This window comes from Toxorhynchites rutilus, chromosome 2 (genome assembly GCF_029784135.1).
Source record: "Toxorhynchites rutilus septentrionalis strain SRP chromosome 2, ASM2978413v1, whole genome shotgun sequence".
Classification (NCBI taxonomy): Eukaryota; Metazoa; Arthropoda; class Insecta; order Diptera; family Culicidae; genus Toxorhynchites; species Toxorhynchites rutilus.
Genome location: NC_073745.1, coordinates 251,959,276 through 251,973,544, shown reverse-complemented (window position 1 = coordinate 251,973,544; position 14,269 = coordinate 251,959,276). Strand labels below are relative to the sequence as shown.

Here is a 14,269-nt window from a genome sequence, read left to right as displayed (position 1 = left end):
TTTTTTAGAACAATACTTTTTTTGGAAGTTGTGAGTGAATTTCGAATGAAAATTGTGCCCGATAATGATTTTATATTTAGAATCCCAAGAAAACTATCTCAAAAAGAAAACGTGCCCCACCAGCGTGCAAAACAAAATAAAATGAGTAAAAAAACTTTTTAAGTTAAACGGTTTATTTGTGATTAAACATAATAATGTACTAAAAGCTAGAGAAAATAATTAGGCAAGTTGCAGTTAGTAGTTATCACACCTCTCCTTCATTAGTCTAGGGCATTGATAAGACTAAAATAAAATAGTGGGACATATGATGAAATCACTAATTGTGGATAATGAAAATGAATGGATTTTATAATTTAAAAAGTTTTTGTTTACTCATTTTATTTTCTAGTTTTTAGTACATTATCTGTTTCATTAGAATATTTCTCTACAATAAAGGCATTGTACTGTATTCTATCAGTCAAAAAATTTCATTTGATACCGATATTGAGTAGATTGCAGAAAATACATAGTGTGTTCTCCAAGTCAAGTTCGTTGGTTTGATACACATATCTCAATCAACCTTTTTTTTTGAGATGATATGGAATCAGCGATTTTGAGCGGAGGCCAAATTGGATTTTTCAAGATAAGCAGTTTTAAAATGACAGCAGTTCCTATCCGGTCAGTTCCTATTGGTCAAATTTCTATTACTGTGGGACAATCCTACAGACATACATACATACATACGAACAGTTCAAGCTAAATAAAACCGTTTAATAAAGTATATTGCTATTTTGTGATTGCGGCCATCTTGGATTTTAATTTTTCATGATCTACTGTGATCTACTATTCAAGCCCTTTCATTTGATACCCATATTAATGGTGTTTTGACATAATATGTAGTCCGCCATTTGGTAGAATTTTGATGGATTTGCATTTTTCATAAATAACCGTGTTCTGCTAGTCAATCCCTTTCATTTGATACCCATTGTTACGGGGGTTTCGGAGGTTCTATTCAGCACGCGTTTTTATCAATGTATAGCGAGCTCAAAGCTGTATTTATTAAGAGAAACAATAATTAAACAAGAACTTTACATTATTAGGTTTTACCTACATTTGATCTCCTCGTTTTAAATTCAAAGCACGACAGGATGATTCAATTATTTAACAATTTGGGAATTCAACTTTATTTTGGGTTCTATCTCTACTCCTTTTTTGTGATTAGCAAAGAATGTGTGGTACGAGAGAAGTTTTCAGAATGACAGTGATGACAGCTAGCTGTCAATGATTGTCTGGGTGCGTCATGGAGTGGCACCGTCCGGATGCGCAGGTTCAGATCAAGTCATCAGTGGCGTAGTTTGCTTCCCCCCAACACCCATATTAATGAAGTTTTGGGAAACTATGTAGTCCGCCATTTAGTAGTGGCAGCCATCTTGGATTTGCATTTTTCTTAAATAACTGTATTCTGCTAGTCAAGCCCTTTCATTTGATACCCATATTGATGGGGTTTTGGAAAACCCACATTGATGAGGTTTTGAGGAAGAAAGGGATCCGCCATTTTGTAGCGGCCTCTATCTTGGATTTACAAGATAATGAAATACGCAGTTTTGTAATGACTACAGAGATAAAGGTGTGTTCCAAATTTCAGATCAATCGGTCAACAAGAAGGGGGTCAAATTTCTACTAATGTGGGACATGTTACAAACATACAAACAGATTACAGGGCAAGCTAAATAAAACCGTTTAATAACAACGATTCCGCTTAGAAACTATGAGGGTTTTATTTGTTTTTTCAATAATTTTCAAGTCTATAATAATCTTCGCATATTTTCAAATATCTTAAAAATAGAGACATTTCTTTACATTTGGCATCCCTGATTCGAACGCTAAATTCTGTTTTTGACGTTTTGAGGGATGCGAGTGCGAGTAAATTCAAAAAAATTTGAAGTAGCTCGCACGCCGAATCACACATGACACTAACTGGCATGATGTGTTCACACGGTGTGAGTAGCTGTACTGCAGTAACTGACTAGACCGACTCGTATGCTTACTCGCACCGTCTGAACCCGGCTTCACACATGCGTAATTCTTGAGCCAGCCAGTCAGCTTAAAAATCCCCGCTCCGCTGCCGTAACGTTCTTTATACAATCTGCTTTGGTGGCAAATCCAGAACAAGGCGGCATCGAGGGCGTTCGAAATGTTTTTTTTTTCAAAATCACGAGTGCTAAGTTTTCTAAATTGGAACCATTCCATAAAACACGGCACTTATCAGGGCCATTAAACCTTTCAAAAAGAGTTTAGGAAATACAGTTCAATGCTTTCTAAAATGATATCCAAAATAATAATAAAACACAAATTGATTTTTTCATAATTTGTTTGCCAGGATATGATGAGTATGTGAATTTGGAAGTTGTTCTGAGCTTATTGATAGTTGGGGACTTTCCTGATTATTCAATTTTCACCAATTCTTAAATTATTTCCAGATTGAAAGTACAGTAATTTACAATTACAGATTGAAAGTACAGTAATTTACAATTAGTTCGACATTTAGCTAATTAAACGGACATGTAATGCGACTTATTTAGTTGGACATTTTTGTAAACATAGAGATCCAAATTATGACCCCACATTGAAAGTCGACACTGTACCACTGTCATCGCAAATGTTCAATTACAGGGTAAAATCGCCTCCAATGCAACACTGAGTGGCGCTTCGGCACGGCTAGAGTATAAAACCGCTAGAGTATAAAACACGCGGATCACAAAAAAATAAAGTTATTTTCTTTCAAACCGTAAACCCGTGTGGTTGTACGACATCGGCATCGTGGACGTAACAAAGGAGGACAAGTTAAGGGAAAGGCAAAGTCCCAATCGAACCGTGCAGGTGTGCAGTTCCTCGTAGGTGTATCCGCCAATTGCTCAGCAAGGGTAGCTAGGCCGAGCGCGTTAGTACCAGTGCACCAGTCCACCTAGCCGGCGTTATATAGTTTCGGCCGCCGAAGAGATCGAGTTGGCTGGTAAAGCTGCTCGCGACGATAAGAAAACCGAATTCAGAACAGAACACATCAAGACAACAACAGGCAGTTGCAGCGAGTGGCGAGTGGCAAACGCAATCGCGAAACGGCAGCAGGTAGCAGAAGAAAAAAGTTTGTTCTTTATACAAACTGCTTTGGTGGCAAATCCAGAACAAGGCGGCATCGAGGGCGTTCGAAATGGTTTTTTTCAAAACCACGAGTACTAAGTTTTCTAAATTGGAACCATTCCATAAAACACGGCACTTATCAGGGCCATTAAACCTTTCAAAAAGAGTTTAGGAAATACAGTTCAATGCTTTCTAAAATGATATCCAAAATAATAATAAAACACAAATTGATTTTTTCATAATTTGTTTGCCAGGATATGATGAGTATGTGAATTTGGAAGTTGTTCTGAGCTTATTGATAGTTGGGGACTTTCCTGATTATTCAATTTTCACCAATTCTTAAATTATTTCCAGATTGAAAGTACAGTAATTTACAATTACAGATTGAAAGTACAGTAATTTACAATTAGTTCGACATTTAGCTAATTGGACGGACATGTAATGCGACTTATTTAGTTGGACATTTTTGTAAACATAGAGATCCAAATTATGACCCCACATTGAAAGTCGACACTGTACCACTGTCATCGCAAATGTTCAATTACAGGGTAAAATCGCCTCCAATGCAACACTGAGTGGCGCTTCGGCACGGCTAGAGTATAAAACCGCTAGAGTATAAAACACGCGGATCACAAAAAAATAAAGTTATTTTCTTTCAAACCGTAAACCCGTGTGGTTGTACGACATCGGCATCGTGGACGTAACAAAGGAGGACAAGTTAAGGGAAAGGCAAAGTCCCAATCGAACCGTGCAGGTGTGCAGTTCCTCGTAGGTGTATCCGCCAATTGCTCAGCAAGGGTAGCTAGGCCGAGCGCGTTAGTACCAGTGCACCAGTCCACCTAGCCGGCGTTATATAGTTTCGGCCGCCGAAGTGATCGAGTTGGCTGGTAAAGCTGCTCGCGACGATAAGAAAACCCGCATTCAGAACAGAACACATCAAGACAACAACAGGCAGTTGCAGCGAGTGGCGAGTGGCAAACGCAATCGCGAAACGGCAGCAGGTAGCAGAAGAAAAAAGTTTGTTCTTTATACAAACTGCTTTGGTGGCAAATCCAGAACAAGGCGGCATCGAGGGCGTTCGAAATGGTTTTTTTCAAAACCACGAGTACTAAGTTTTCTAAATTGGAACCATTCCATAAAACAAGGCGCTTTTCAGGGCCATTAAACCTTCCAAAAAAGAGTTTAGGAAATACAGTTCAATGCTTTCTAAAACAATATCCAAAATAATAATAAAACACAAATTGATTTTTTCATAATTTGTTTGCCAGGATATGATGAGTATGTGAATTTGGCAGTTGTTCTGAGCCTATTGATTTTCACCAATTCTTCTTGCTTCTAGATTGCAAGTACAGTAATTTACACTTATCTCGACATTTAGCTAATTGGACGGACCTGTAATGCGACATATTTTCGACACTGTACCACTGTCATCGCAAATGTTCAATTACAGGTTAAAATCGCCTCCAATGCGACACTGAGTGGTGCTTCGGCACGTCGCATTAAATGTAATTTACTGTACAACATGTCACAAGCTGGATGGGAAGAAATTTTCCAACTGTGAAAGCTGTGGCGAGTGGCAAATGCAATCGCTTAACAGAAACGTTTAGCCGAACAAGATGGGGACATCGAGTGATAACAAAACAATAAACTCTTAAGATTGAAGATAATTTTGTGATCCTGAAAAGGGCCCATTTTAGACTGCATGTGAATCCAACGAGCGAATAAATCGTAATGAATGTATTTTTTTGCCATCGCTGCCTTTTAACGCTCATTCGTTCGTCTCGTCTCGTACTCGACCCTTTGACTGAGTCTGCCGATTTGTCTCTATCCTGTGAGCGTGTACCGCTAAAGTCCAAACGCGCGCTGATGACCACCTATGCATTCCCTATCACAGCCATCATTTTGATTGTACGATATGTGCATACGCCAAAAGATGCCCGGCGTTGAACATTTAATAAGTACAAAGCCTTCAGAAAAAATAAAGAATCAACTATGAGATAGTGAGAAAAAATTGAGAAAGTTTGAAAAAAAAAGAAAAACACAACACCAAAGGTTCTTTTCAGAACCCCCAACATGTTCATAAAGAGTAAACAGAAAACTAATCCATTTTTCAGGTAGATAGGTAGGTATTCACGTAGGAGAAGAAAATAAAACAATATATTTAAAATATATATTTAGCAAAAGCTGTCCCCTTTGTATAGTCCTACGTCACTCCGGTTATGTCCCCGACATTACCCACCCGTCTTTTTTTATTTATTTTTTCTTTGCCTGGTGTCAAGAAAAATCCCAAGTAAAGTAGTTTTTTTCAAACCAATTTTTCATAATTTGCTCTCCGTATGATTTTTTCGGCAGTTAAATAAATGGCATCTCTGCCAGCGATTAGGCAGTTTATGATGACGGATAAAAACTTAACGAATTCATCGCGTTCGAGTTGTCTCAATGTGCAGAGCTGAGTTGGCGATGCGATTGACATCGCCAACATAGATCGGGTTGCTGTTGCCTAATGTGTAGACGGCCTAAAAGTTCACCATCGACATCACGATATGTCAGATGGTGGTAAATTGGTAATTCGCTGTCAAGTGGCATGGTGTCGACTTCCATATGGCTATACAATTCCAACATTGTTACTGATTTTTTTCATTATAATATAAAGTTATCTTCATAAACAATTTTCGTATGAGACTTTTTCCTCACCTGCAAACAAAAACATTTTCAATTTAAATAGAATACTAATTTAATATGGAAAAGCTAATTTTCGAAGCTCAATGCCGTCAACGCGGATCGCTGTTTTGAAGGAAACAAGTGCTTTTGATTTGAGAGAGAGGAGTCAGCTGAATGACAGATATTTTGTTTTTATTATTCTTTTCACGCATTCTCATCAAGAAAATTCCAATCTGACAATTTCAATCAAGCAATTTGTTGTCAGTCATTTACGAAAAAAAGTGTTCAAACTTGGCGTGAACCTTTGTTTGTGAGTACATTTGTGCATTTTTATCCCCGATTTGATTTTTGACGTAGGACTGCGTCTAACAGGAATATATGGGAGGTAAAAAATTTTAACACTGATAATATAGGAAATAATAAAAGATGTACCAGGTCAGCCCACACCATGGCTTCCAGCAGCATCGGCCCATTCAAACAATTTTTTTTTTTGCTTTTGATAATTTCGATATAGTTGTCTTAAAGAACTATTTGGATGATATCTAAAACAATATCCGAAATAAGAAGCAAACTGACTTTTATGATTTGTTTGTCCGTGGAGATCTTGTGTGAATTTATCGGTTTTTTGGGCTCATTTGTGACTTTTTCCGATCGTTCATTCAGTTTTCGCGAATTCTTTCATTCTTTCATTCAATTTTTCACTGGTTCCTATTCCTGATATTCCTGCCCATCACTGATGGACCATTCATATGCAAATTTTAAATTTGACATGCAGGTTTAATCAAGGCAATAGTATCACTGAAGATCCAATCGAATTGACCGATAGTGAAGATGAACCAATTAGTCTTGTCCACAAAACTAAAAGGGTCAAGATTCTTTCTCCCCATTATGTGTGATATAATTTGTATACCATTTCCCATAGACAACATATCTGTCGCTTCCAATCAGTCTACATAAAGGTTGCGCTCACTGTGCCCTCCCTCACAACACCCACTTCCCGTTTGTGAGATTGATGAGTGAACATTGTTTGTGCGAGTGTCGAGCAGGAATGAATTGTCTTTCTCGAGATTCATTGTAATCTTACGTTGATCGCACATAATCGAAGAAATTACAAAAAGAATGTATTTGACCGTAGTATTTGACAAACTCTTTCTGAAAAGAACTGGATTTGGTTTGCTGAAAACACCATCTTGTTTTCTCTCGTGTTGTGCGTTATGTGTGGTGATGGTAGTTTTTTTCGAAGTTGCTGTTGATTTCTATGGCTTCGGCGTTTTCGGCTTGCATGCAGCGATTTTTAAGGATTTATTTGATTTTTGCTTTCGGGCAGCCACACCAGCAGTAGCAGCAGCTTTCTTCTTGCTGGTCGCCTTCTTCACAGCAGCAAGTTTGTTTTTTTTGCAGCAGTAAATGTTCCAAAATGATTTAACCGCTGTACAATTATAATTGAGTGGATTTCCGAGCTGGCACCTGCTTATATACAGATTTCTGTGATTTCAATAGCTTGCTTTCAAAACAATTTTTGAGCTATTGAAACAAGTTTTTGGATCAATAGGTAACACACATATAACGCGTAGACATTTTATCTTTCGAAGAAGCGGTTATCATACCATTTCTTTCAACCGGCGAAGCGGGTGTATTGCTCAAAATCCTGTTTCTCCAATGTAACACTCTCGTTCTCGAAGCTTTGAATTTATACTCCAGTATAGAAATGAAAGATGTAGTCCGACGTCAAAATTATTTTCATATAAAATGTCTTGCGAAAAAGTGTCATGTTGAAATTTTCTACATATTTTAATACTTCCCCTTGGTTCGCCGTGACTGATTCGCGCTGACATAAGGGTGATCACAACAAATGCGAGCTCATTTGGATTTCCTCTCCGTGTCTTCGGCGGCTCATAACCTAATTTGTTGGTTCCCTCTGGAATTAGCGATGGTCTTACCGTTCTCACTTCTTTAGCTGTGTTGCGGGTAGCTTCTATTGTGTGCACAATCTCAAATGCGCCATTGAATGTTGCCGGTTTCTTTGCCATAATTTCGTCGCACAGTTCGCGTGAATCGAGACCGTGTAATTCATTATAGAATTCTCCATATTCACAATGCACAGCTCCTTGTCTGAGCCGGAGAACAAAACTGGACACGGATTCGTCGCTCTGTTGCACGATTTCCCGAAACTTAATACTTTCAACGTATTTATTCTTGGCTGGTCGAAGTTTACTAGTGGTTTACTAGTGCCGATCGGAGTTCATCGAACGAGATGTCCGCTGGATCGCGAGCACTAATCAGGAATTTTGATGGCGTTATTCAATTCTGTACCCATATGCACTCGAGCATAGTGTGGGTATTGTTCTGCCGGAATCTGACTCAATTGCAGAGACCATTCAGCGCTTGAAATAGTCTGCAATGGATGTGTTGTCCGAAATACGGTATTCGGGAACAGAAAACGAAGGTGGTTTCACGGGTGGCACCATTGCATCTTCGGCAGGATTCAGTTGCCCCAAAGTGGATTGGATAGATGACTTTAGGTCGTCGGCTATCATTTTTGTGAGAGATTGCATTAGCTCTGCATTCGGGTCTTGGGAAGCCATTTTGCCTTTCGTGGAATCGAAGCGTACGCGACTTCTTTTTCGACCGAAAAACTTTTACTGCTGTATCCCACTTCTGACACCAAAATGTTACGTATTTTGGGATAACGGAAGTGTAAAAGACATATACGAAAATATTTTACTACTTTTATTGAACAAATGTTTTAGATAAAGCGGAAAATAACTTATATCAATCGCGATATAGAAAACCGTGTGTAACTTTCATTCGGTTATTATTACAGCTGCAGGCAGTGGTGCCAGAACGATTTTAGGATTATCTAACAACTGTTTGCATATACAACAGGGGATCCCGAAATGGCCTATCTTCTTTGAACGATTCTCTTCATCGATGGTTTTCTTTCGATGACCACGGCTTTTAAGACAGATTTCGCTCCAGTTTTACCATGTAGTCCCTTCGAATCTCGGAGAGGGCTACAGCAAGGTGATGGGATTTCCTGCTTGCTGTTCAAAATCGCTTCAGAAGGTGTAATCAGAAGAGCGGGGATAGACACGAGTGGTACGATTTTCCGAAAGTCAGTCCAGCTTTACGGCTTCGCAGACGACACTGACATTGTTACACGAAACTTTGAGATGATGAAGGAGACTTACATCAGACTGAAGACTGAGGTCAGTAGATTTGGACTTGCCATCAATACGTCGAAGACAAAATACATGCGAGGAAGAGGCTCCAAGGAGACAAATGTTAGCCTCCCACCAAGAATTCAGATTGGCGATGACGAAATCGAAGTGGTAGACGAGTTCGATAATGACACCAGCAGAGAGACACAAAGACGCATCATGACAGGAAATCGTGCTTACTTTGGACTCTGAAAGACACTACGGTCGAGTAAAATTCGCCGCATCACAAAGTTTACCATATATAAAACACTGATAAGACCGGTAGTCCTCTACGGTCACGAGACGTGGGCCGTTCTAACACACTAAGGGCGCGCGGAGGACCAGGCACGTTGTGAGAATGTCAGACGACAGCCCAGTGAATAGTCCTCGACAACGAACCGATAGGAATGAGGAAAAGAGGTACACAGCGAGCAAGGTGGTACGACCAAGTGGAAGCCGACTAGCGGATCCTACGTAGACTGCATGGCTAGCGACAAACAGCTATGGACTTCTGTGTACAGCACATGCCACGCAATTATATTCCATCTCTTTTGCCAATAAACCTTTGCTACGTTAACACTTCAACTCATTAGAACTTATGCATCGGAGAGATTCAATATCACATGCAAGCTTCAGGCAATGTTGTACTCGCTTGAATTTGTGCAGACCAGAAAGTGTCACCCAAACACGGACGATAAAACAGAGGAGTCTTGCGGAAATCATCATTGCAGATAGGGGAATACGGAAGCCACAACGGCTGCGCATCCGCTGATTAAGCGAACGACCGGGAGTTAATTTTTAGGACCATCCATTGATTGATCTTCAAAATTTTTAAAGCTAAAGGTGAATGATTTTTGCAGTTTAAAATCACAATAACAGAAAAATCATGCAATCATTATCTATTATAATTCAACAGTCATCAGGATAGCGACCGGGAGGTAGCGGTGACGAGACGAAGGAATGAATCGCTACGAGAACTGTTATAGCAATAACGCAAAGGAGAAGAATAGCGCTTGTGATACAGTCCATACAGGCCAACTTGTGTATTATTCTTGAGAAGGAAAGAATGAATTGTAAATCAATCATTGTCAGCTGTTTCTACAAAATCACGCAAATCGTATGGTCTTCTGAAGGCCACCAAAAATTCTACAGAAAAGTTATTTAAAAAAATATCCATGCTTTCTAGAATTAAATCCGAAGTAATAAACGAGCGAATTGAATAAAATAATTCCTTAAATACATAGTCCTACGTCAACAATGTGGTCCTGACCTAGACACATTTTTTTGTTCACCAATTGACGAATTTACGTTGGTTTTACAGCTAGATGGCGCAGCGTTCAAATTTTCTAGAAAAATCAGAATTTATCTTCAAATCTCCCGGTTTCATGTATTCTTTTCACACTGAAAAGGTTAGAAAATCATCATTTTACAATGTACTATGTGTATTACGAGGAATGGCTTGTTATAAGTATTGTAACTTTAATTTTTTTCAACTAAGTAAACGATGAATAGGGTGTTTTGTGCTAAAAATACTGCAAATTCTTCTCGTATCGGCCTCTACATAATCAATCCAATCAATCCAATCAGCCAATTTGATATGATATCGATTTCATCGAAATTATCCATAGTATCAATAACCGGTATTCATTATCAAACATAAAATTTTCGAAGATTATCTATGACTTTGGTCAAATCGCGTGTTGAAACCATCGTAAATATTAGGCTGTCAAAAAAGTCCTGCGGTATTTTTTTTTTGAATTTTCATTTGTTCATAAAATTAGTTACAATCATCTGTTTTAAGTCAAATATGCGCCGTTTTGTTCGATGACTTGTTCCCAACGAGATGCCAACTTCATAATACCCCTGTTTTAGAAGCTCGCTTCCTTATTGGCAAAAAACTCGGATAGCCAATTTTCACAGGCCTCTTTTGTGGCTAACTTCTGACTACCAGCTCATTCGCCATGGACAAAAACAGGTGGTAGTCACTTGGTGCAAGGTCCGGACTATACGGCAGATGCAAAAGAACCTCCCATCCGAGCTCCCGGAGCTTCTGGCGCGTCACCAAAGAAGTGTGTGGCCTGGCGTTGTCCTGATGGAAGACAATGCGGCCTCTGTTTATCAAATATGGCCTCTTCTTCATGAGTGCTACCTTCAAGCGGTCCAGTTGTTGGCAGTACAGGTCCGAATTGAGCGTTTGGCCATAGGGAAGCAGCTCATAATAGATTATTCCTTGACAATCCCACCAAACACACAGCAGAACTTTCCTGACCGTTAATGAGGGCTTGGCCACCGTCTGAGCCGCTTCAGCGGGCTTCGACCACGACCGTTGGCACTTCACGTTGTCGTAAGTGACCCACTTTTCATTGCCAATCACCATCCGCTTCAGAAACGGGGATTTTGTTGCGATTCAGCAGCGATTCACATGCTAATTCAGCGATTTTGTCGCAATTTTCGACGACAGGCCTTCCGGAGCGTGGCGCATCTTCGACGACCTCTACACCAGAACGAAAACGTTGAAACCATCGTTGTGCGGTGGAAATGAAAACTGTATCGGGTCCATAAACTGCACAAATTTTATTGGCAGCTTGAGATGCCTTTTGCCTTTGTCATAGTAGTACTGTAAAATATGTCGGATTTTCTCTTTATTTTGCTCTATATTTGCGTCACTATAACTCACGAACGACTTAACCAAACAAAACACTGTCAAGGACTATATTATAACTATAAATACCTTTCCAACAAGCTATAGTATGACTCGATACAATGAATACAACTAGAACTACGCGCTTACAACGACACCTCGCGGAAATACCGCAGGACTTTTTTGACAGCCTAATATACAAAACTCCCACTGACGAATTTACGTCAATTGACGAATTTACGTCAATTGACGAATTTACGCAAAGCTGAAACAGCTCATGCGACATCTACATTAGAGCTCAGAACCACAAAAGTGAGGGTGTTTGTTTATTTTACGCACTGAAAAGCAAGATTCGGTGGTGATTATTCATTTTATTTCAATTTAGATTCATTTCAGCCATTGAATGTCGTCAGTATATGGTAAGAATGTTGGAGTTTTGTATATTTACGATGGTTTCAACACGCGATTTGACCAAAGTCATAGATAATCTTCGAAAATTTTAAGTTTGATAATGCATACCGGTTATTGATACTAAGGATAATTGCGATGAAATCGATATCATATCAAATTTACTGATATAATTGATTATGTAGGGGCCGATACGCGAAGGATTTGCAATATTTTTAGCACAAAACACCCTATTCATCGTTTACTTAGTCGAAAAAAATTAAAGTTACAATACTTATAACAAGCCATTCCTCGTAATATACATAGCACATTGTAAAATGATGATTTTCTAACCTTTTCAGCGTGGAAAGAATACATGAAACCGGGAAATTTGAAGATAAATTCTGATTTTTCTAGGAAATTTTAACGAATTTCATACCAAAAAAACAAAACATCCTCATTTTACTCGCTGCGCCATCTGGTTGCAATACTAACGTAAATTCGTCAATACGAATACATTTTACGAATTACCTCACCTTAGTAATCATATTTATCTGAGTGGATTCAAATACCACGTTTTTGCATTGAACACTTGCTTAGTGATCCCCGATTTTTGAAATTAATCGTTCATCCACAAATCGAATACTTTTCAGCAGTTTGTTATTCGATACGATTAATCGCTCCAAATAATCGATTAATCGATTAATCGTCACACTGAGAGAAATAATTAGTTAGACTAATATTTCTCATTCGTTAGAAAGCCATCTGGAATCAAAAAAGTGTTTATTCCGCCTGAAAATCAATTATTATCATTTACGCTCCCCTAAACTCGTAAACGAAGTTCATTTCGAATCGACGGCATTGAGCATCTTTTAGGAGTTTAGGAGAGCATCAAAGATAATAATTGATTTTCATAATAAAACTGCAGCGGCCATACGGGTTTTTTTTGCTCTGGGTTTGGATCGATTAATCGACGTAAATTATTCGTTCGCTTCGATTATTCCCACATTCCGTTTTGCCTGCCAAGATCGGGTCGATGAAATGTCAACAATCGACCTCAAATGCTGCCACCTTGCAATCGAGTTATCGACCTTTCATATGCATTCATCGAACAACTTGACGCCACTTTTTCGCCAACACGTGCAAGGCGTCGACCTGCTTGCAGCGCTGCTTCCAGCACTGCTTGCTGCTTGTTTGTATTGGTTTGTTATTGAAAATGAAAAGGAAATACATTGATCGATTTTAATCATTTTATTGAAAAAAAATAATAAAAATCCATGTATAATAAAAATAAGGTATATAATAGAATCGGTGCATCCGGGTTGTCTGGATTGACTGAGTACATTGATGAATACCTCCTTGCCCTTGATGACACAGATATGTGGCTGAGGAGGATTCTTCAATGTGCGTGAAGCACGAGATCTCCGAGGGGGAAAATTGCTCGAAATACTATCGATGGGCAGGTCCTGCTGCTGTTGCTGTTGATGCTGTTCCCCGGAATAGCAGCCTGGACTTAAAGGATACTGCTGCGGGAAAGCTGATGCTGTTGGCTGGTGTGACAGAAGTGGAAATAAGCAATGTGGTGATGAGGGAAATCATCTTTCTCACTCGCCGATTGATTGAGGATGTATTCATAGCTGAAACAAAATAAAATGATTAGTAAATGAAAAGCAGAAATGAATTCCCTACTCACCAGTTGTATGATCCGGATAAAAATGCGAACATTAAAATATCATGCGATTACGTTCGCTTACCTCGCCTATTTTCATTCTACTATACAACGGAATCAGTGCATTCGGGTTCCTCCGGGGTGGTAATTCAGCTGAGCAAGTTGATAAATACCTCCTTGTCCTTGAGTTTTCGTGTCTGAAGAGGATTTTTTAATGTGCGCGAAGCACGGAACCTCTAATGGGGAAAGTTCTTTGCAAGACCATACCATGGTCAAATTCTGCTGCTGCTGCTGTTGATGTAGTCCCCCGGCATTGCCAACAGGGGTTGGAGGTTACTGCTGCAGGAAAACGGATGTTGTTGGCTGCTGTGATAGAAGTGGAAATCCGTACTGTGGTGATGGGAGAAATCATCTTTCTCACTTACCGATTGATGGAAGCAAACGAGTCGAATGTATTCATAGCTGATAAGACAAGATAAAATAATCAATAATTAAAAAGCCGAAATATATTTCATACTCACCAGTTGTATGATCCATTTGTTTTTGTTTGAGATGACAGTTTAGCGGAGTGGAAAAAAGAACCATGCCATTTGG

General features: G+C 39.2%; 2 long non-coding RNA genes across 2 annotated transcripts; both read right to left on the bottom strand.

The window, feature by feature from the left end:
• Positions 1-448: 448 nt before the first annotated feature.
• Positions 449-1,286, bottom strand: LOC129769641 (uncharacterized). Its single transcript, XR_008741931.1, has 2 exons — positions 1,091-1,286; positions 449-1,029 (listed from the first exon to the last, which is right to left on the bottom strand). It is a non-coding gene; the product is annotated as an uncharacterized LOC129769641 (long non-coding RNA).
• Positions 1,287-13,345: 12,059 nt separating this feature from the next.
• On the bottom strand, positions 13,346-14,229 carry LOC129769640 (uncharacterized). Its single transcript, XR_008741930.1, has 3 exons — positions 14,197-14,229; positions 13,700-14,137; positions 13,346-13,643 (listed from the first exon to the last, which is right to left on the bottom strand). It is a non-coding gene; the product is annotated as an uncharacterized LOC129769640 (long non-coding RNA).
• Positions 14,230-14,269: the final 40 nt, after the last annotated feature.